This window comes from Dreissena polymorpha, chromosome 2 (assembly GCF_020536995.1).
Source record: "Dreissena polymorpha isolate Duluth1 chromosome 2, UMN_Dpol_1.0, whole genome shotgun sequence".
Lineage (NCBI taxonomy): Eukaryota > Metazoa > Mollusca > Bivalvia > Myida > Dreissenidae > Dreissena > Dreissena polymorpha.
Window position 1 is genome coordinate 146,797,993 of NC_068356.1, and position 21,239 is coordinate 146,819,231.

The 21,239-nt window shown below is 34.7% G+C and overlaps 3 long non-coding RNA genes across 3 annotated transcripts; all 3 read right to left on the reverse strand.

Annotated features, from left to right (window-relative positions):
• Positions 1-286: 286 nt before the first annotated feature.
• LOC127869359 (uncharacterized) lies at positions 287-4,208 on the reverse strand. Its single transcript, XR_008044529.1, has 3 exons — positions 1,408-4,208; positions 1,079-1,253; positions 287-695 (listed from the first exon to the last, which is right to left on the reverse strand). It is a non-coding gene; the product is annotated as an uncharacterized LOC127869359 (long non-coding RNA).
• Positions 4,209-11,288: 7,080 nt separating this feature from the next.
• Positions 11,289-15,906, reverse strand: LOC127869361 (uncharacterized). The gene is made up of 3 exons (XR_008044531.1): positions 14,824-15,906; positions 14,512-14,598; positions 11,289-11,571 (listed from the first exon to the last, which is right to left on the reverse strand). It is a non-coding gene; the product is annotated as an uncharacterized LOC127869361 (long non-coding RNA).
• Positions 15,907-17,913: 2,007 nt separating this feature from the next.
• LOC127870471 (uncharacterized) lies at positions 17,914-20,875 on the reverse strand. The gene is made up of 3 exons (XR_008044836.1): positions 20,019-20,875; positions 19,586-19,791; positions 17,914-18,061 (listed from the first exon to the last, which is right to left on the reverse strand). It is a non-coding gene; the product is annotated as an uncharacterized LOC127870471 (long non-coding RNA).
• Positions 20,876-21,239: the final 364 nt, after the last annotated feature.

Below are 21,239 nucleotides of genomic sequence, written 5' to 3' on the forward strand. Positions count from 1 at the left end.
CAATCAGGCATTTTTAACAGCATGTTTCCCTGTCCCCATACTTTTTGGGTTACATTCATTTTTACAATGAAAAATAACATGTCAATAATATACATTATTAAACAATATCACAAAAATTGCAATGTGAAATCAAATATGTTGAAAGACATTGGGTTAAAGTATTAACAAATATGAAAGACATAGGTTACCAAATTGTCAAATAGCGAACAAGTAAAAACGTTCTTTCTCAGTCCTAACAAGGTTTTGAATATCATTTGGCAGGTATAGAAATTACCTCTTTTTAAAGATTACTTCCATTGGATATTGACCTCTGACCTTGAAGGATGACCTTGACCTTGCACCACTCAAAATGTGCAGCTCAATGAGATACACATGCATGCTAAATATCAAGTTGCTTTCTTCAATATTGCAAAAGTTATGACCAATGCTAAAGTTTTCGGACGGATAGACAGACAGACGGACAGTTCAACTGCTATATGAGACCCTATCGGGAGCACAAAAATAAGTTAATGATGTTGCAACAGGTGCAAATCTATATAACAAAGTGAAAACAATGGTTAAATAATCATTTTAACAGCACATTTTATTTACAAAGACTTCAGTCTACTTGTGCATCAGCCGCAGACGCCTTAAACAACCTCTCATCTTTTCTTTAACATCCACCAGAGGCTTGTCAAAGGTTTTGGCTATGACATCTGAAAAAATATAATAGACTATTCATTTTAAAAACATGCCAAAAAAAAAAATGTTCTTAAATAGAAAATACTCTAGCCAGAAAAAGAGGTTAAATATTTGCATATTAAGGAAGTCAACACAAATGAGTTTAGAACTGATTGTCCTGGAGACAGTGATTAGAGACACGGGCAAAGTTTTTCAATCCCTGTCTTCATGAATTAAAAAAATCAACATTGTTAACGGTCACTTGGATAATAAAAACTCCCCCTTTTCACAAATGATGTAATAATGATCATTTATGCAACTGTAAACAGTAAGTGATCTGAAAAATATTTGTAGGTTGTGTATTGAATTTTTATACGGGTAACTGGTACTTCAAATTTTTATGATGAAGAAAAAGTACCAATGATTGCATTTCTCTCAGCAGCAGGGAGGCTTGGTCTTGGTGACCCCGTTGTAGTTGTTGCTCCCTTCATGGAGCAAGTCACAAGCTGGTGGGGAGTGAATAGTTGGCACATGGCCTGTGCGATGGCCTTCACCTCCCTGGTTTCATGCTGGATTTCAGCTTTAATGATACTCTGGAACCAAAACAAGAAAAGGAGTTTTGACAAAATATTTACAATTGGTAATTTTCCAAAGCTTGTAATTTACTTTCATCACATTTCAAACAATATTTGTCACATTGGTCAGAATTGTGACGCTTTTAAAATGCAATAACCTGTATAGTTTTACCTCTCAACAAATCCAGCTTTCTTGTTCAAGGACAGGGCGAGGTTTGCCCACTTCAGTTCCCCTCAAGTTGGCCAGCTCTGCAGGGTAAAAGCCTGGTTTAAAAGTCCATACATCAGGTAGTATGATAACCCCTTTTGCTCTTGGGGCAAGAGTTTAACCTTCAACATTAAAATATGAGGGAAAGAAATCTGTTCAGTAATAACCAGAAATATCAATAAATAACAATAAAGATGACAATAATCATAAAACACAACCCCAACAATTCACTGTACACAACATTTACACTTTGTCATGTGTATGTTTATCTATATTTGCTTCAAATTGTGTTGTTTTTCCTTTAAATTGCGATACATTAACTTATCAATTTACATTTCCCAGTGACAATACATAAATATACTAGTGATCATAATTAATTCAATAAACTAAATAAAAAAAAGGATGAAGAAATGACAATACAAACCTGTTAAAACTGTTCTACAGTATTCCAAAAAAACAACAACAGTTGAACCTCTTTTCCAACAAACTGATGATTTCCAAATTGTAGTAAAAAACACATTGTTTTCATCACACAAAACTTCATGCTGACAGTATTTCAATACATTTTACAGAACAATTATAAGTCTCAATGTTAATTTAATTTAGCTCAATATTCAATTGACCAGTCGCCAAATTATCGATCGCTCCGCCCACATAGTCACGTGGTCTAGTGATTAGAAAACTCTGACAAGCAGATCGCAATTATAGCGGATTACGTGAGGGAAATTCTATATATGTAATGATGTATTATGCTCTTTTCTATAAAATAAATTATTAAAGCCGCACACTAACCTAAACTGCTTTGTAAAACGTTAATACAATCATAAAAACTTTAGAGAGAAATGGCGTAATCAAAATAAATGAGTTAACGGCAGACTGACTATCAGAAACGTTTCTTATACATATTATATAGGGAGGGGATGAAAAATCCGTTGTAAAAATGAGCATTTATTTCATATTGATTTTCAACCGTCTGACAGTGAACCCGGTGGCTATTCATATATAATATTGAAAATATTTTTATTAAATGCAAATGACATATCCATATCATGATGGGTTTTTTGTTTATTAAAAATGTTAAGATTTTTGTTTTATTGTGTTATTTTTAAAAAGACACCGAATTGTTTTATTAGGATATAAATTAAATTTTGATTGTAACCATAATTTAATACAGGCCTAATTTCGTGGTTTCATTAACAGATAGTCTAATATGCATTTTATTTCATTTATGTTTAATGCGAACCTGTTACATTTCACTATCAAAAAATGAAATGTTGGTATTACGGTGCTGTTCACGAACATTCGAATTGAATACATTTAGCATATTATGCATTTGCTTATTTATAAGAAGATGGCTCTTACATGTTAATTGCAATTTTCACATTTCTCCCCGTATCAATATATGTTGTATTAGAAATGTTGTTGTTGTATTATAAGCCGTACATTTTGCACTTGAAGTCGCTTTAAGCTGGCTAAGCCGCGTTGAAATCACCTTTGTGTTGTTTTTACTTCAGTTAAAACAATATTAAAGTTAACAATTTATAATGATTTCCCTTGTTTATGATCCACAGAAAATAAATATATAATTGGAAATCATTTAAGTAATTAAATAGTTTTCTTTTCTTGTGTACAGTACCTAACAATGCCTTAATGTTCCTTCATTCTGAGATCCACGCAACATACTGTTATTTATTAATCATCGACAATTACGCTGAGATTAATAAGCACGTGTGGCAATTATTATGTTGCCCAAACTGCTTAATAATATTGTGCATCAAACGGTATAACACATTTTATAGAACACACACCTGGTGTGGTTAAACTATTGATTGTGTTTGTTTTCTCATTACTCGTTAATATGTTCAAGAAATGAAGATAAAATAATAACTTTTTATAAAGAATGTATAGCACCTACAATTTTGAATAATGATTGAACAGTAATGATCATGCATTTGATATAAAATCTGTGTAAACTCTTAAAAATTACGTCCATTCCATATGTACAACACGCTTTGTTTGTCGGACAAAGTGGCGGCCAGATAAGCGTTGCTGAGGGGTGTGTGAAAAAATCGATATCCAGCGATTTTCCTTGTCCAATTGGGAAAAGTACCCGTACCGGTCCAATTGGGAAAAATCGAGTCGTGAAAACCTCAAAATTGGGAAAAATCGAGTCGTGAAAACCTCAAATTGGGAAATTGGTGTATTTGATTTTTTGCTCCCAAATACTTTAAAATTGATAACCAAGTGTTTTCAAGCTGTCAATATTATATAAACCTAGGTTTAAGCTATAGAGCTGCAAAGGGAAACTAACTAAATGTTGCTAAAAAAGAAAAAAAAAAATTTTTTTTTTTTTTTACCTTTAATTGGGAATTTAAGGACAGCAATTGGGAAATTTGTATTTTTTTCGTAATTGGGAAAGTGCCGTTTACCTGTACTTTATAAAGAAGGAGGAAAATCGCTGATATCTGATTGGCTGATCGACAAAATGTGGGCGGAGTTGGCGACTGGTCAATTGCTGAAACCAGCTTGTTTTTCAAAAGTTGTTGTTTTCAAATAATTTCCTGTGCAAAAATTTGAACCAATCAAAAGTCTTATACCTCATTCTAGCCTTATGTCTGGGCAACCCCTATCAGTAGCCTTATCTGCCCCTAGATAATCAGTACCCTGTTTAACTCTGAATGCCTGACAGATTGTTATCTGTTTATTGTTAGTGGTGTGAAAAGGGGTGTTTTTAGGTATTGTCTTGTTATTTTGTTGACTGTTTATGTAACATAGGCTATGTTTGGCATCTTATTATTTTATTGCAAATTAAGAAAATGGATATGATGGTATCATATGAAACTGAATGTAAATGGCAACAGATGAAAATATTGCTTTTAAACATATTTGTATTTGACAGAACATTTACACTTATTTCAATTTATTGGAAAGTGCTATTTATTGACTTAATTCATAATTGTTATTTAACCAGATATTTTTTAATTTTGATAAGAATAGATAGACAAATACAAAATAGATAGATAGGACGTAATTATAACATTTTTATTTTAATGATTTCTCACATCATAGTGATATATTGTGTATAACATGTTTTGAATAACTTAAAAAAAACACTTATGTGGGTTGTTTAATTTTATGAGCAGACAAATTTCAACAATAAGACCATTAATATAATGACATTATTAATGTGAAGATAAGAAAGAATTCAGTACCAGCCTGCTATTAAAGACATTGCTGTCCTTTAACTTCAGTTATTTCCTATAGTGTTCTGATTAAGTAAATGATTAAAAATACACAGAATATTAGAGTTATACTTATTTTTAAGAAGATACACTTGTACAGAAAGCTTATTTTTTGACAAATAAGAAGATTCACTTAAATGCACAAAAATGCACTTCTTGCATAAAAAGATACGCTTTGTCTACAAAAGATACACTTGTATTGAAAAAGATACACTTCTTAGATAAAAAAGTACAGAAAAATACGCTTGAAGAAAATGAAGGTACAGAAAAAATGCACTTTAGTGCACTTACTAATGAAAAAGGTGCAGAATTAATACACTTTTAGTAAAAAGCGCAGAAAAAATACACTTTTTTAAGCGTTTTTTGGTAAAAAGCGTATTTTATTTTGGGAAGGGTAGCGAATTCCGTAAATATGAAAGAAACTATATATATATTGGATCTGAATATATTAAATATTGGTACTGTTACATGTAAATTATAGTCGCCGTTAAGAAAATAATGTGAACAAATTTTAAATGGTCGGGAGCAATCATGCAAATAAGACGTTTGATTCCAATTAATTGTAGTTATGACTTAAATTACGCACAACCGCAACACACATCAGTTAGGCCACAATAAAAATATTGTTGGTTTGCCCTTTACCGACCCTAATTTTTACAGGTGGGTAGGTAGGTAGGAAAATTATTTTATTTTATTTGAGAAATTATATTTTTAATACACTAATATTCTATGAATATTTAAAACACTGTTATTAAAGCTCGATTTGTCATTGTCGGCTCGGGTACTACTTACATGTACCCTGGGTACTCTTTAGTATACTTACATGTACCCCGGGTACGTTTAATATACTTAATATTTAAGTCGATATTAGACTATACCCGAGTAGTATTTCCTCCCCAAATCCGATGTTGTAAAACGCACTTTCGATTAGCTTAAACAAACTTCTCTTTAAAAAAACTGCATCAACATGCTTTTTGAGTATGAGTTTCGATAATATAGAAGGCCATTTTACAGAAAATTGATATAAATGTCAATATAATTAAAATTTGAAAAAAAAATAGCCGACAACGACCGATTTAGCGTCAAATTTCCCGGGTACGATTAAGTATATTTATCGTACCCGGGGTACATGTAAGTATACTTAAGAGTACCCGGGGTACATGTAAGTAGTACCCGAGCCGACAATGACCAATCGAGCGTTATTAAAGCACTGTTGCAGTGTACGAAGCCCTATGTAGCTTTACATTATCTTGTTTGCTGTTTCTTGCATATATCAATATCAAATGCATGCTTGTGTGTTATAACATCAAATACGTGTTCATTATAATATGATGTTAATTGCTCAAATGCATTTGTTATTATTTAACTGCCAGACAGCTTTTATTTTTAACTTCAACCTTTCTCTTCAATTGGGCTTAATTAGCATGCAACAAGCATTGAAGGAGTGTAGAAAGACAGCCCAAAGCCTTTAATGGAAAAATTCAGACATTTAACAGGCCAGACTTGCCTACCAGGAGAAACAATTCACAGGCCAGTTGAAATTTTTACAGGCCTCAATTTAAAGTGTTTGACCGGTTAGTGCATAGTCTCGGCATGGCAAAGTAAATTCACGGAAAGGCAAACTGAACATAAGCATTAGTTCTTCTTGAATGCTCTGAGCTTTAATGAGTACATTCGTACAGCTCAGAAGGTCAATAGCTGGGAGTTGTATTATTGCAACTAACATTAGCATGAAAACTTGATTTGGGGAAATAAATTAAGCGTGTTAGTTTCAGTTTGTGGATATATTAACGCTTGAAACTAGGGATGGCAAGATTATTCGAATATTCGATTGAATGGTCAGCATTCGAATAATAAAAATGATATTCGCATATTCGCATTTTTTTCCAAACGTAATTTCACAAATATTTCATGAACCGCTTACTAAAATGCAACCGAAATCACCTGGGAGTAACATGTTTGACGTGACGTTCTTCGTGTCAAACTGATAACGCGGCCCGTATCAGTGTTGATTGCGAAATGCAATATACACGCTCTAAGAAAGGCCCCGACTGTTGTTTGCCAATGGGGTGCCAATCAACGGTTTCAATTGACTGGCGAATAATAATTAAGTTTTGTGATCACAGTATGTACAGCCATTTAAGTGTGTGAATTACTCAAATCGCGCAATGCAATATACTTACTATAAGAAAGAGTCCGAACTGTTGTTTGTCAATTAGGTACCAATTAAGGGCTTCAATTTACTGGCGAATAGTAACTTAGGTTTTGTGATCACAGTTTGAACAGACATTTAAATATGTGAATTACTCAAAAGTAACAGATGATATAAATTAAACAATCATCAAGGAATCATAATTCAAATCTGAAAATGCCACCATCCCTTTCTGCAGTATGGAATACTTTACGAGGTCTGTGGATAAGAAGACCGCAACGTGTAATGTGTGTAAACTTAGTTTTTAATATGCGCGGTCTGCTACAAATCTGTGGAATCATTAAAAAATAAAATTCTATGACACGATGTTTTTCGTTCTATTTGTGCTGATCACAGTATCGGTCATAGTATTAGTCGACAGCGATACAATTATTCGATAGCAACGTTAATAAACAGCCTTGTATTTAGCAAACGGATATAAATTACAAACCAATGGAAATTAACACATAACAAGGAAAAATCAATCCAGTCGTTTTATGCGAATATTCGAATATTCGATTGAATGAATTTGGGAACATTCGAATACCGATATTGGTATTCGATGCCATCCCTACTTGAAACATATATACTTGAGTGTTGTCTATGCATTTAGCTAAGAGACATTAATATATTAAATAAGTTTACCTTTAAATATCCATTTCACTAACATGCCATTACAGTAAACTGTTTAGAGTGGCAAGCATAATAAAGCAGAATATGCACATGAATCTGATTAAACACAGATCCACTTGCATATAAATCTAATCATGTTTGTCTTTTATTTTGCATTTTCGAACAATAATCCGGTAACTGTTAGATTTATTTTTCTATGGGAGTAGACTGCATTTCAATTTTCAAACAATTGTTCTGTGACATTCAGTTCATACATTTTCAAAAAAAAGAGTTTTATTTGTATCTAAAACGTATGCTTCATTGTAGAATGACACTTTTTTTTCATTAATCCATACTAATTATATGATGTCCATCGTAAATTCGATAGTTAGTATTCAATAAGACTACTTTCGCGAACCAATAGTTAAGTATGATGTCGTTTGGCCATTTTCACGAAACACCGCCGATCGCGATGCTGGTTATAGACGCTTGCATTACTGTCTATTCTGGGGTTGTGAAATTCCAACCATCGGAGCGACCTAGATTGGTCAGGGGCGATAAGAATGGACAGGGATATAAATATGCGCACAAATAAATATTGCATTCGGCTCTTTTATGATTGGCGAAAAAAAAAAAAAAAAAATGTTTTCAGAAATCGCAATAAAAATTTTTGGGTCGGGGGGTAAAAAGTGGGTCGGTCGGTAAAGGGCAAACAAACTTAATTTTAATTTAGGCCTTATGGTTTGTTTTTGAAGCAAGTTCTTTATACTATTTTTAACCAGGTTTTCCGAAGGAAAAAACTGGTTATTAGATTGGCGAATGCAGGCGGGCTGGCTGGCGGGCTGGCAGGCGGGCGGAACAAGCTTGTCCGGGCCATAACTATGTCGTTCATTGTCAGATTTTAAAATCATTTGGCACATTTGTTCACCATCATTGGACGGTGTGTCGCGCGAAATAATTACGTGGATATCTCCAAGGTCAAGGTCACACTTTGAGTTCAAAGGTCAAAAATGGCCATAAATGAGCTTGTCCTGGCCATAACTATGTCATTCATTGTGAGGTTTTAAAATCATTTGGCACATTTGTTCACCATCATGGGATGGTGTGTCGCACGAAAGAATCACGTCAATATCTCCAATGTCAAGGTCACCACGACTAAAAATAGATTTTTTTTAAAAACAAACTTACAAAGGGGGTTAATTTTGTTTGTTCATTTCAAAAGTTCAGTTTGAGTTTTCTCCCTTTATCAGATTTTTTTTTCACAATGAAAACCTGGTTTTGTGACAATTTTGTCCCTCGTTATTTTTTGCAATAGTCGTTAACAATTAAAATATTTAAAAGATCGCCGTGGCATAGTGGATATGGTGTCCGTTTAGCGATCAGGAGGTCACGGGTTCGAACCCCACTGGGAGCTTTCCTTCTATCTCCCCCAAAAGACACCAAGTACTGGTTCTATTCCCAGGAAATGGACTCGAGAGAGTTTATATAAGCCTATGGCTTTCGATGCAATCAAGCTAAAATAAATAGGTTTAAACTAATTCAAATAAAACAAACAAACAATTTGAGCATATTTTTAATTGCTCTTACTCCACGTGTACCTCTAATAATAGATCATTATCGACCATTATTAGGGGACAAACACCATAATTGATCCCCATGAACGACCCATAAATCGTTCATACGCAGGGGTTTTTTTTTAGAAAAAGGGGAAGACGCTGGTCGCTGGGTAGATGGGGAAAATAGAGCGCGAAAGAGACATATTTGGGGAAATAAAAAACTGTTCATTTCAATGTCTATAACTCACCTACAGACTTCAGGGGGATTTTTTTAAGAAAAAGAGGCATGTCTCTGACCTTTTTGTTCTTAAACACATGAACAAGTATGATATTAAAGTCAAAGTCCTAAATAAAGTTGCAGGGGTAGATCTAATACTGGGAAATGTTTTCAACTGGGGCCGGGGGACGATGTCAATATTGTGATTTCAATTTCATGATGAATGGGTATAGATGATTTAGATCTGCTACAGTAATGGAAGGGAAAGGTGCGGCAGCTGCCGATTGTGTACTTTCACTTTCACAATGTTCGATGTTGATTACATGTACAGTCCAACCTGTCCCAGCGACCACCTTTTAATAGAGACCACCTGTCCATAAAGACCACAACGATTTCCTCCCGAACGATTTCACTATATATTGTACCTGCGAATAAAGCCCACCTGCGAACAAAGACCAAGGACCGCCATTTTACATTCCCAAATGTCCATTGATACCTAACAAAGACCACTTCAATCATAACAATCAATGATTTCGCAACTTTCAATAAGAAAAATGGCCACCATGACGCTGTGATAGTCACATGATAAACATCTTACCAGTAGACTCGTCGGTCGTTATGGAGATATTGGCAAGTGAAAGTTTACTGAACTCGATAGCAGTTGTTTGTTTACTTAACACACATTGCTAATTGGTAGCCGCCTGCTTCTTTTACGCATTTATCAGTTTGTCGAAAGTGTAAGAAGTTGCCCTTGTATTTAAGTGACTCGTGATTAATGTACTAATTGCCGAAAATATCAAACAAAAGTTTGGGGCTTATCAACTCATTAAGGAAATTTACTGTTTCGTTACAATTACAATGCCAATTACAAACATACATTTTGATATTCATTCCTTTCTTAAATTTCTCCGTGATAAGATTATCGATACGGAATTTGTCAGTCCAAGTAAATATTCATGTATGTCAATAGTTATTTATACATGATATGATTAATGAAATAAATAAAAAAAACATAAGGAAATTGAAATAATAAATATAAAATCAAAACTGTGTTTTCAATCCTTTATGACATTATACATGCATTAGTATTCAACCATTTAAGCAATAGAGCACATACATAGATAAGGTACCTGTTAAAATCCTAGTAGCATATTTTGCAAAGTTTCAATCGATCCTGCGAATAAAGACAACCTGTAAACAAAGACCACAACGACCAAATCCCTTAAGTGGTCTTTATTGACAGGTTAGACTGTACCTCCGAATCGTGCTGGGTTTTCAACGGTTTTTGATGATTCATTCTCAAAAAATGCGTAGACGCAATTATTATTTTCCGAGTCCGAATGTTTTATTTTGTTCGTGTATGAACGCCAATTGTGAGACTTTTCTGTTTTAACGTTTATATCTTGGCTTTCACATAACCCGGATGAAAATTCGACTGGTTTCCGGTAATTAATTGACGAAACATCCTTCTCGCGCAAGACCGATTATACATAAACACATTAGGTTTACCTGAATGGCAGTAATGGACATTTTCCATTGCATGCAACCTAAAATACACAATGATATTTCAACACACTATTCTTGCTGTCAATTCAAGCCTGTACGAAAATATTTGGGCAGACTGCAACCAGATTATATACAGAATAAAATACACAAAATCTGTAAAGAATCTGGGCAGAAAATATTTGGTGTTCATTTAAAATGAGTTGAACCGAATTTCTATTTATAGATTTTTTCAATATAAACAAAGAACAAATTCTGTACAGATTTTACAAATTAAGCGGAATTTTTTCGGGGCAGAAAAAAATCTGGGCAGAATTAAATCTGGGGAGAACCAAAATGTGATAATATATAATTCAGTACAGAATAAAATCTGTATACTATTAAATTCGGTACAGAAAATTTTCTGTACAAAAAATGTATACAGGAAGAAAAAGCAAAATACACAGACTGTCAATAAAAAACATTTTTTATTGAAATTATAAAATATAAACAATAAAATATATATAATGAAATAAACTGACAGTAATTTTTTTGTTGTTGATCTGATTACGTTATGACAGGGTAAAAATCACAATTTAACACCCCCTATGTTGAGTCTCAATTTAAACAAGAGATACTATAAAAATGTATGCCACTCCAATGTGCAACAAAGTAATTAGTTCATCAGTTGGTTAAGTTGTTTTTTAATAAGTTGATTTCAATATTTTCCTGGAGTATTCTATTTGGAGTGTAGTGTCGCTGCCTTGTTGAGGGAGGTGTCATCTGGCACTGTTTTGTTGTGGTCTTTGCACCTCATCTGGACATAACCTATCAGGAAAAAATAAATGTTTACATATTACATAATTATATCATTCCTAAAAAACTGATACATGGTGAAACTACTTACTACTCTGTTTCAAAATTCTTGTGATTTACAACATTAATGCCATACCTGTATTAAAGACATCATACATCAAGTGCCATCCCAACAAACTTCATTTATAGCACAAACATCCAATTGCATTTCAAACCATTGTCTGATTCTAGTATTAACAAGCAAATTTGTTGAATTGATATCCCCCGCCAATATGCTTCTGGACACAAAAGTGTTATATTTGACACTCAAAAAATGCATTTTATCCCATATATGTACTTATGTCAGTAACAGACAACTGCATTACTTAATTCAGAGCTAGGGGGAGACTGGCTGTAAAAAGGATTAAGCTACGCGCAAAATTTGAGTCAAATACCTCCATCCAAGCTGAAGTTATTGAGCAGTAAGCTTTCTTATTTTTAGTGACACATTTGGGCTCTATATGCTATCCCAAGCTTGGCCTCAGTGCAAGCTCATCAATTGAGTCTAGGCAAACTTAATATGTTATTGACCAGATACGCCCTATCCGCATCTAATAATCTCAATTTAAATATGCTTCGAAAACCAGGTCATAAACTTAAATAAAAAGCCTACCACTACAGTACAGCCAAAGCGGCACAAACATAATCCGCGGCTACGCCACGGCCAGATTATTAGTCCGCGGCGGCCGAATCGTGTGTTCACGCGGCGTATCGCCGTGGCACTCGGCATCGATCCGCGCAACGACGCCGAGTCTGTATTTACCTTGCGTACTTTCGCGGAGTAAATCCGCCGCATACGTACGCGGCGGATCGAGTTAAAAGATATCCACCTACATGTACATATATGTATGTGTAGCGTAGAATTAATTACGCGCAACTGTTTATGTTTCGTTCGATTATCATTATTATATTTGTAATCCGAAACACACTTCAGAATTTTAATGCTAACGCGTCCTTTGGCAAATTCTAGCGTCAAATAAACAGTGCTAAAATATCCTTTGTTTCATAAAAAGCGCGCGAAAATTATGCAGACATGTAGAACGTCGTTTGGAAAGTTTGGGTGTATTTTGTGTTGTATAAATACATGAACATCACGTCAGGCGTAAATCGCGTGTTCAGTGGAGAAAAAAAACGCCCCGATTAGACGTTATTTCATCATCTCTATAAATAGTAACAAATGCCCAAATGTATTTGATACTTAAGGAAATATCGAGAATGTTTGTGTACAGGGGTTTTTTTTACTAAGAAAGTGACGCCGATATTCGGCGTCTTCCCCTACCAGAATTTTTTCCCTCAAAATACAATTTCCCCACCAAAAATATCATTTTTCACTAAATTATAATATTTTCTCTCAAAGAAATGTTTATTTTTCCTTTGGGCATTCGACAATTATCCAATTTGCACCATGTACAACGATCTCGCTCTCTCTCTCTCTCTCCAGACGAACACAAAAAATCTGGGAATCCCAGTTATTCTAAATATAGCTCTTAAATTACGTCATGTAAACTGGGCAACTAATCGTAATAATCATGTGACTATTTTACTGGATACCGGTCTTGCGCGAGAAGGGTGTTTCGTCAATTTATTACCGGAAACCAGTTGAATTTTCATCCGGGCTATGTGCAAGCCGAGATATAAACGTGAAAACAGAAAAAAAATGTCTCACAATTGGCGTTCTTACACAAACAAAATAAAACATTCGGACTCGGAAGATACTGAACGCATCGAGGCATTTTCTAAGAAAGAATCATCGAAAACCGTTATAACCCAGCAGGATTCTGAGGTAATCAACATCGAACATTGTGAAAGTGAAAGTAGACAATCGGCAGCTGCCGCTCCTTTCCCTTCCAATACTGTAGCAGATCAAGATCGTCAACCCATTCATCATGAAATTGAAATCACAAAATTGACATCGTCCCCCGGCCCCAGTACAGAAATATAGTTGAAAACATTTCCCATTATCAAGATCTACACCCATCTATTAAGAACTTTGACTTTAATACGTGTTAAATGTGTTTAAGAACAAAAAAGACAGAGACAAGCCTCTTTTAATGAGTTATAGACATTGAAATGAACAGTTTTTATTTTTTCCCCTAATTTGTCTCTTTCGCACTCTTTTTTCCCCTGTCACCCAGCGTCCAGCGTCTTCCCCTTTCTCTAAAAAAACCCCTGGTGTATCGTAAATATTTACCAGCATTTGCTTTAAAACTGGAATATACGGGATTATCGGGTAATTAGTAGCGATATTAACTGTATAATATGAACAAAATAAAACGTGTTTATATACGCATATTCAAACAATAGTTGTAATAAGCTGATAATTAACAAAACTACAAATACGTCGTCACCGTCTTGATTATTGATGTGGCTTCAAACTGCTAATTTTCTCAGCTAAGGTATAATAGGGGAATCAACATGCAATTAATTTATAAATCCACCATATGCTTGAGCCTTGACCACTTGTATGTGCGAAAACATAATTACGTGACCTTGTTTATGTGTGAAATACATACGCGGGAAACAAACTTAATAATTGGCCAGACACATTAACTATGCTTACATGTATATGCTAATACAATCCGCGCACAATAAATTTATTATGATTTTAATTATTGTTATAATTGTTCTTTCAAAATTTGTTAACTACATGTAACTAATAATAAAAAAAAATATATTTCATGATCGCATCGACTCGGCATCATGTCGCGGACCGCGGCATGCCTCGGCGGACAGATGCGAAGTTTCGCGGCGAAATGCGACTTGCCGCCGCATACTGACGCGGCTTCAACGACTGACGCGGCATCGACTCGTTTCGCCTTGCCGCCGCGGATCGCGAAATACGTTTGTTCCGCTTTGGCTGTACTGTATTTCATTATGTTAAATACCTAGAAAAAAAAACAAGACAAAATGTACCTTTGCAGGCAGAAATGATGACGTGCTCGTTCCCCGCCAGCAGACCATGGCCTCTTGACCGTGCTAATGTCTCCCTCTGTATTATGACTGTTTAAAAATAAATCAAACACTTCATTCACCTTATCTAAAACTAAAAATTATATTTTAAGACAGAAGTTGAACTTTATTTAAATCTGTGAATATTGCTTAACAAACGTTAAATTGAAGCATTTTTCTAAGTTTCAATTTGTAAGCAAATTTAAAAACAAAGTAAAATACTGACAACAGATTAAATACATATTTTGATGACAGAAAAAGCAAATTTTAACATACCTCTGGTATTAATGATGATTCTTCCCTCATAGTCTTCTGCGCCCCATTTCATTGAACATTTGATTTTCGCTTGAAAACTTGACATGTCAAGTCTCTGTGATTTTGTAGCACACTTACAAGTGTATTGTCCTTTTCAAAGTAGACTAAACCAAACATCTTTAAACCATATATATTACAACACTTTTATAATGTCTTAATTTCCTAATTGTTTCTTTTTATAATGTTTTTTTTTTCTTGCCATGTCACAAATTTTGTATAGTTAAAGCACTGGCATTCCAATGGATATTTTCATTAAAAGAGAGCCAATTACCCAACGTATATGTGGTGAAAGAGTAAATTTACCACACCTGATGCTGGTGTTTGAATATACTTGGGTAATTGGATCTTTCTATCTTTGGATATCAGTTAAAATGTCACAGCTGAGATACAGCAGGCAACATCTTCTAGCAATTTTCAGTATTTTGGGACAATTTATCCAACAATAGGCAAAGAATAAAAACTTTGTAAAATATTAAACCTTATTTCACTCCATTGTAGATTTTTCTTGAAGCCTGTTGGTTTAAGTTTTAACTTTCTATAATGTTCCTTATGACATGAAAAATATTGCTATATTTTGTTGTTCCTAATAATATGCTGTATATTTTTGGTCATTTTAACTATTGTATGAATTGATTCAATTGAACATTACTGTTGGTTTTCGGTGAATACAGAAATGTTTCCTGCAATAAGCAATTTGAAACTGAAAGCAGAAGTCTGTTTCTTAAATTATACAAGTCCCATTTTGAAATTTTTGTATCAGAATTTTTTCTAAGTCAAACATTTTGCCTTATTTTTCTACCAAGTACAAAAATTCTGCCTTGCTAAAATGCATTTGCTAAAAATCTGTCTTGTAAAATTGTAAGTGTTAAAATTCTGTCTGGGGTTATAATCTTTACAGATAAAAGTTTGCTTAATTGTAATTCTGCATAGAAAATCTGTACAGATTTCAAGGTATATTCTGGGTCTGTTTCCGCTCTGTACAGAATAAATGAATTCTGTCTTGATTCTGGGCAGATTTTGTACAGACTCAGTGCAGAATTAGCATAGAATATTCATACAGGTGAATAGCAACGTAAATAAAAAGCAATTATTTTTTGGTTTAATGGTACCATTTGCATATGTTTTTGCTTTAGACAGGTAAACGTTGATAAGCTTTTGCAGTATCAGTGTTCCTAAGCCTTTGCAGTGATGATGATATTTTGCACCTTTGGACAATAGATGGCGCATTGCAACTCTCAGCAACCCTTTGAGTTATAAAGCTGAGAGTTGAATTATTGCAACTACCATTTACAGTAGCAATAACCACGCACCTGCTAGGCAAATTATTGCGCAATCGGTGTTTCTGTAAAAAGTTGACCGAAAATTATCGGTTGATTTTAACGCTTCACTACGAACATAAAAGAAGTTATACAAATGAAACATTTGCATATGTGGGAAAAGATATGTCCAAATTAGCACTATCTGACCTTTCCATGACCGGAAAAGAAAAAAAATCATTGCCCAAAAGCCAAAGTAAAAAATTTGAGGACCAATATTTTGCAGAAAGCAGGAAGATACCTTTGATTTTTAGCTGTTACAGGTGTTTCACTAGCACCAAAAATGTTGTCGCCACTTAATTGCGGTGTGAAAACCGCCGGTTATTCCGTCTTTATTAATAAGGACAATCATTTAAGGAGCCTTACTACATTAATAAATAATGGCATTGCCTATATGTTTATTACTTTTAGAAGTATGTTAATACATTAATAACAATAAGTAGTTTCATCAGTCTTTTTAAGCTTTATTTTTATATAATAACATTTTTTCACTGGATAAACCAGATAACCAACATAATATAATAATGTTAAAGGGGCCTTTTTACAGATTTTTGGCATGTTTTGAAGTGTGTCATTAAATGCTTTATATTGATAAATGTAAACACTGGATCTAAAAAGCTCCAGTAAAAAATCAAGAATTAAATATAAAAAATAAAAAAAAAATAAACCTCAGCAGGGCTCGAACCAGTGTCTGTGACCCCTGGAGTTCTGGAGTAAAAACCAATTAGACCACTCTGCCATCCTGCCAAGTATGAGTAACAGACGTATTTTATACTGTATCAGTGATTTATTTTGCCAGAAATTACAGCCGATATTCGGCTGCTTCCCAATTGCAAAAAATGACGTTTTTTCCCAAAAATTTGATTAAAATTTCCCAAAAAAAGACAAAATTTTCCCAATGAAGCCAATAAGATTACAATGTAATTTAGCAATAATTTTGAACGAGTGCCGATCGAGTTGCCGATCGAGTTGCCGAGTCGTCGCCGAACAACAACTGACTTACGTATTTTTCGCGAATTTAGCCGAATACGATTTTACGTTGCTATCCACATCTCTCTCTATATTGCGGAGGATACCGGAATAATTTAATGCGTGTGTCAATTAACGCAAAATACAATGTTTGAGATAAACACCCAAACCAAAATCGCAAGCTTTTCTAACATGCTTGCGGCAAGCTTGCCGCAAGCTTTCAGCAAGCCTGCGAAGGAAGCTTGCGCAAGCTTAGAATTGGAACCTCGCAGCAAGCTTGCGCAAGTTTGCGCAAGCTTGCGATTCATTAAGCTTGCGCAAGCTTAGAATTGGAACCTCGCAGCAAGCTTGCGCGAGCTTGCACAAGCTTGCGCAAGCTTGCTGATGATGTTTATTTGCAAGCTCGCGCAAGCTTGCAGATTCCATAGAATAGTACTTTCAAGTTTGTTCAACCTTCCAATCTGAAAAAGTAAACAGTACAAATGAACAATTTATATTTAACAGTTTATATAACATAGTATATACATATCTACATAATTGACACATTTGAACATTTAAACAAGCTAGTGCCCTTCTAGCATTTGCAAATTTACTGTTAATTATTTCATTGAAAGCTGAATCGGACAGGACAGTGTACCATTGTCTTTTTTAAATGCATTTAACACAAAATGTTTCACAGCCTGTGTGGCAACACAAGGCAAACATGTTGTTGATATTAAAGTATTATTGGCCTTGCCAGGCCCATTGGCCACTAGACTTCGCAAGTTGTTCCCTGCTGAAAAGGACATCCAGCAGAGCAATTGTTAACTTTTGTGGATTTTAATGGCTCCAGCATGCCGTTCTTGTGAAAGTTGCCCCTGAGTAATGTACACTTCGTGTTCTGGATGAAGGTGAACCTTTTTAAGACCAGATCTCTGCAAAAAAAGAGAAATCAATACCACTGAAATGTATATAATGTTATTATTTTTTATATCCTTTTATTTCAATAAATGTGACTGCAACCATAATTAGCAGGAAGCAAGTTCATGAGTTAAAATATTAAAAGATTAATTGATATGTTTCATAATGATGCTCTGTGGAATCTGCTATTCTGCTTTTTTATGAAACTCATTGCAAGTTGAAAATTAGCTTTACAGTTCAGAGCTAACAGTTTATTTGTAAAAACAGGGTATAAGCATGTTATAGCATTGTGATATTATTATTTACTTGTGATAAAAGAAAACCTGATAATTTCTACATGACTCGATCATGACATGAAATTGATAAGCTACAGAAATCAACAAATATCCGCTTTAAAGAAAAAAGTATGTCAGCTTTGAATTGGTATTTTAACAGATAAGGTCAATGTCATTTGGCAATTTTCAGTTTCAATTTTTATGCCCCCCTTCGAAGAAGAGGGGGTATATTGCTTTGCTCATGTCGGTCGGTCGGTCTGTCGGTCGGTCTGTCGGTCCGTCCACCAGGTGGTTGTCAGATGATAACTCAAGAACGCTTGGGCCTAGGATCATGAAACTTCATAGGTACATTGATCATGACTCGCAGATGACCCCTATTGATTTTGAGGTCACTAGGTCAAAGGTCAAGGTCACGGTGACCCGAAATAGTAAAATGGTTTTTGGATGATAACTCAAGAACGCATACGCCTAGGATCATGAAACTTCATTGGTAGATTGATCATGACTCGCAGATGACCCCTATTGATTTTGAGGTCACTAGGTCAAATGTCAAGGTCACAGTGACCCAAAATAGTAAAATGGTTTCCAGATGATAACTCAAGAACGCATACCCCTAGGATCATGAAACTTCATGGGTAGATTGATCATGACACGCAGATGACCCCTATTGATTTTGAGGTCACTAGGTCAACGGTCAAGGTCACGGTGACCCAAAATAGTAAAATGGTTTTCGGATGATAACTCAAGAACGCATATGCTAGGATCATGAAACTTCATAGGTAGATTGATCATGACTCGCAGATGACCCCTTTTGATTTTGAGGTCACTAGGTAAAAGATCAAGGTCACGGTGACCCAAAATAGTAAAATGATTTTCGGATGATAACTCAAGAACGCTTTTGCCTAGGATCATGAAACTTCATGGGTAGATTGATCATGACACGCAGATGACCCCTATTGATTTTGAGGTCACTAGGTCAACGGTCAAGGTCACGGTGACCCAAAATAGTAAAATGATTTTCGGATGATAACTCAAGAACGCTTTTGCCTAGGATCATGACACTTCATAGGTACATTGATCGTGACTCGCAGATGACCGCTATTGATTTTCAGGTCACTAGGTCAAAGGTCAAGGTCACAGTGACAAAAAACGTATTCACACAATGGCTGCCACTACAACGGACAGCCCATATGGGGGGCATGCATGTTTTACAAACAGCCCTTGTTTAAATATATTCTGTCACAGTGGTGCTTGTTGTTTTACCCTTTCACATTCCTCCCAATGATAAGTCCCTTGCAGACTTTGATCACAGTGGTCCAACTCAAGCCATTAGCTGGAGACTTCATGTTTATTTTGTTGGCTTCCACTACACCGTATGTAAGCTGTACTGGTGTTGGTTTGTACACTGTCTGCTTTTGTGCTGCTCAGCTGTTGCAGTCTCCTTTTTTCCCCCCATCCTATGATATAATCTGAAATGTTGTTTATATAAACTAATTATATATTTAAAAGCAATATTTGTATTTTTATCTATTTTTGTTAGAAATTCTGTTGTTTTAAATTCAAATTGGCACACAAAATTGACTTTCCATCGATCATTCTTTTACATTTCCCACTGGAACTCAGTACATAAACATAATTCAAATTATATTATTCAATAATCTAAATTAAAAAGGAATGCAGAAATCAAAATACACACCTTTATGCTGTTCTGTAGTATTCCAAAAACACAGTGAAGAATCCTCAGAGACCAAAACACAGTAACCAGCCACTTTGAACCTCTTTTGAAACAAACTTATTGTTCATTTCCACACTGTATTAATTACACATTGTTTTTTCACACAATACTCCCTTGCTATCAGAATTGCATGGTATTTTCTACACTACAATGTTAAGTCCTCATGTTGCTTGGAATTATACCTACAATTTAGGTCAGTCAGTTGTTTAAACGCTCTTGATTCAAATACATGTAAACAACTTCCTGTGAATTACTAGTAACCAATCCAAAGCCTGTTAACCAGATGGTTTTATAATCAGGTTCTTGTATGAGGGCTCAGCATTGTCAGGGAATATTGGGGCTGCAGAAAACCAGGTCCAGGTCAGCTGAGGGTCAGTGTTTATCTGATTAAACAAACATTGTCATTTATGTATCATTTCATGGAGTTTGAGACTGGGAAAATGTGTTTTAGAAATTTAAACTACTATACATTTCTATTATAGTTTATCATGCATAGAAACTTGATTCATTTTGATAACATAAATATATAATTAAAATAGTATTGTGTTAAATATTTAAAAGGATGAAAACCACCAAATCTTGTTATTTATAAAACTTTAATGAAATAACAATTAAAGAAGAGCAAAATTAGCAAAAAATAAAATAAATTAAAGGTGAATTGAAATATCAGCAATAACAATGTTTATGTCCCCCAGTCTATACTGGGGGACATACATGTATTGTTTTTGCCCTGTCTGTTGGTTTGTTGGTTTGTTGATTTGCACAAACTTTAACATTTGGCCATAACTATAATTGCAATAATGAAGATAGCAACTTGATATTTGGCATGCATGTGTATCTCATGGAGCTGCAATTTTGAGTGGAAAAAGGTCAAGGTCACCATTCCAGGTCAAAGGTCAAATAAATAGGTCAAAAGAGCTCAAAAGGGGGACATAGTGTTTCACAAACACATCACTTGTTTTTACATATATTTTTATTTGTGTCGCATACAATACAGTGGTTATTATTATCCTCCGCCATTGGCGGAGGGATATTGTTTTGGCGTTGTCCGTCCGTCTTTCCGTTCGTCTGGCACTTTTTTGTCCGGAGCCATATCTTGGAAGTGCTTTGGTGCATTTAATTGAAACTTGGTATGAGTATATATATGGATATGAGGATGATGCATGCCAAATGGCATTGTAC